Source organism: Castor canadensis, chromosome 6 (assembly GCF_047511655.1).
Source record: "Castor canadensis chromosome 6, mCasCan1.hap1v2, whole genome shotgun sequence".
NCBI lineage: Eukaryota > Metazoa > Chordata > Mammalia > Rodentia > Castoridae > Castor > Castor canadensis.
In genome coordinates, this window is record NC_133391.1 from 9,263,379 (window position 1) to 9,267,037 (window position 3,659).

The window sequence follows — 3,659 nt, forward strand, 5'->3', positions numbered from 1 at the left end:
ATGGAGTAACTTCATTTTTTGATTTTTTGAAGCCATACAGAATGTTCCTCTCTGGCCTTAACAAAATAATGTAGCACTTGGGACCAAAGAAGAAGCCTAAGATCCCTGCACTGGAGGCCAAGATGGAGAAGACCTCCACGGCCACCATGACCCTTCCCTTGGTGCTGTGGTAGACAGGGAGGAAGGTGACCCAGACACTACAGAACACCAGCATGCTGAACGTCAGGAACTTGGCTTCATTGGGTCTAAGTCAACTTCAACAATAGGAAGTGAATAGAAGAGTGAGCCTTGGTTATATCTCAGGGTTGGGTTATTCTTGGTGAGTAAGTTTATTGATGTGACATCCTGATCACTTTGGTGGCCACAGGAATTACAAGGAAGCTTGGAACTGGTCTAACCATAGTGATTATTTTCAGAAACAAGTAGCATCACACAAGTTATAACCTTAGGCTAGTTACTATGGATGAGATATCTGTGCCTACCCTGTCCCAATTGAGAGGTTCCTATGTCTGTAGTACTCTCTCTATGCATTCCATTCTTGGGGTTTTCATTTTCAATACAGCAACAGATTTTGTGTGACAAACCAGATATTCTTTTGTGTCCATTAATGGTACAGTAATAATCTACCAGGAAATCATTTCCTGCAAACCTTTGCAGACAAATAGTGTAAATGACAACAAGCTAAGGCAAAAAAATACCAAATTCTTAGAATTTCCAGAAACACCAGCCCAAATGAAGCCAGAAAAGGAAGGAAGACTGAAATAAATAAATATGTGATACTTGAAAGCCCAAATGATATCCCTTGTCAGAAAACATCATGAACATTTTAGAAAGCTATGACCTCACCTAGTACTCCAAATGAGGTAACAGTATGTCATCAGGAACTATTTGGTAGGGGAGAAAACTCACAGAATTAAATGAGCTGTTTTAAGGAAACAAATTTCATCAACTGGAAGAAAACAGAGAAATGCTCCATTACTCTACAGAAAAACATAATAAAAACAATAAAAGAATTAAAAAATATTAAACAGAATTTCTTGAGCTGATAAATACATTCAGCAAAATCAAAAAATGTGACAGAAGTGAACAATAGCAAGACAGATTGACAAAAGAAAGAAGAACATTCTTACAGACAGGCTGTTTAAAATACACAATTGAAGGAAAACAATAATGAAGAAGTTCACAATGACTATGGCTTCTTTGAAAAAGTATAAAAGACCAAATATTTGCACTATTGCATTTCAAGAAGAAGTTGAGAAAGACAAACATGTAGGAAGCTTGTTCAAATGAATAATAGCATTAAAACTCCTCAGTTTAGAGAAAGATACAAATATCTAGGTGCAGGAGGATTAACCATTCACAGGTAAGCAAAACCTAGCTTGCCAGAAGCCATTGTATAATGAAGCTCTCACAGGTGAAAGATAAAGAGAAGTTTCTCAAGGTTTAAAGAGAATAGTAACAAATAAATTTAAGTTCAACCCTGCTGGCCTGAGATTGGAGTTCTCAGAAGAAACACACAAGCAAGGAGTGCTATTTATGCTTCACAGTATTGAGGAAGAACAACAACAACAACAAAATAAAAACCTGTATCAAAAGAGCTCTCCTTTAACACTGAAGGAAGAATAAAGACTTTCCTAGACAAACAACTGTGAAAGAATGTATCAACACCAGACATGTTTTCTAAGAAATATCGTGGGGAAATTTGCACACACACACACACACACACACACACACACACACACATATATGTAGTGTATTGTGCATGCTCACATATAACTATACTTATATATATATTCATATATATATATATATATACCAACCTATCAGAGGGTTTTTATTATGACATTCTGATACATTAATATGCGTATTTAACCCCTGCATTTCTTATGAGTATCCAGTCTCTTATTTTTTGTTTATTACTATGTTTGCATCATGATTATATTAGTTTGTTAGTGTTAAAAGTACTCCCATGAGCTATTTTTATCCACTGATATTTTCATAATACCCATGTGGGTCAATAATTGAAATACTTCTGTAGACTACCCAAAAATAATGAGTACAGAATCAAAACCAGTAACAATTCTCTTATCATAGGAAAGGACTATAAAAGAGGGGATGAATGGGGGGGCTGCAACAAACTGGGGAACAAGGTAGAACATGGCTACAGGGAAATCTGTTCAAACAGAATTAGTGGGAATGTGGATGGAATGTATTTCCTCATTTAGAGAAACAAAGTGCATGAATGGATACAAGACCCAAATCTATGTTACTCCCAAGAATCTTACTTCAACTTTAATGATAAACTTGGCCTGAAATTGAAGAAATGGGATATTACATTCCATGCAAACGGAAGCTGTGATAAAGCAGGAAATACCATACTAACATCAGAAAAAATACACTTAATTCAGTGCAATATAAAAGTATACAGAATGTCATGAATGAAAAAGGAGTTACTTCAGCAAGACAAAATTATTAAAAAATTCATTCATCAAATATCAAAACACTCAAATATGCAAAGAATATCTTAATGATTCTCAATTCAGAAATTCTCAGATTCAGAACCTGGTAAATCCTTTCATACCCACAGATAGCAATAGACAGAGATCCAGACTGAAAACTCAATACCAAAATATTCGGAGTTAAACTGCATGCTAACCAAACCTAATTAATACATATCTACTTTACCATCCAGAATCATCTTCCAAATACACACTTTTCTTTTCAGCACTTGGAAATTTTCAAAGATGGATCATAACCTAAAACATAGGAAAATGTCAAAATTAAAAAATATAACTATATGTAAGGCTTACTTTCAGGCAAAACCATAAAAAGAGGTCAACAAGAAAAACTTCAAGATTGAAGATATATGTGATAATTTTAAAACTACTTTTGAGCATCCAATGGATTGAAGGAAAAATCAGAAAGGAAATTGAATGTTTCTTGCAACAAAAAAAAAAGTGCAACACCACACTGTATGATGCAGTGTAGGCAGCACCAAGCGAAAACTTCACAGTAATCAATGCAAAAGTTGAAAAAAGTTAAGAATAGCTGCAACTAATAACCTTTAACTGCCTCTTCAATGAACCGTAAAAGAGAGCTCACTATATCTAAAATTAGTATAAGAAAAGAAATAATTATGATCAGAGAAGAGAGGAGTCAAATGGAGACCAAAAAATATAATGACAAAAACATATTCATAATTTGAGAAGATCCTAGATTAAGAAATGGACACAAGAATGAAGTAAATAACACCAATAATGAAAACCACAACAGAAAGAAAACAGATCAAAATGATCATAAGGAACCATATGCCAATAAATTGGAAGTCTAAAAGAAATTTTAAAAAATTAGGGACATACATCTTACTGGAAGTGACTCAGAAAGACATAGAATTCTTGGACAGATGAATAACACAGATGGAATGAAAATAGAAAGCCTCCTCAAAAAATAAAACCCAAAGACTTAAAGGATTCACTGATGAATTGCACCAGTCATTTAAGAAGATCGAGGTCACAGTTACATCAGTCCAAAGAGCTCTAATGGGCTATTTTACAGTCTGATGACTATAAATTATAATTATGCACTTTCCATTTCAAAAAGAGAATATAGTACCCTTAAAACAACAGAGGTTACTATGGGAGGTGACTGGAAAGTAGTGA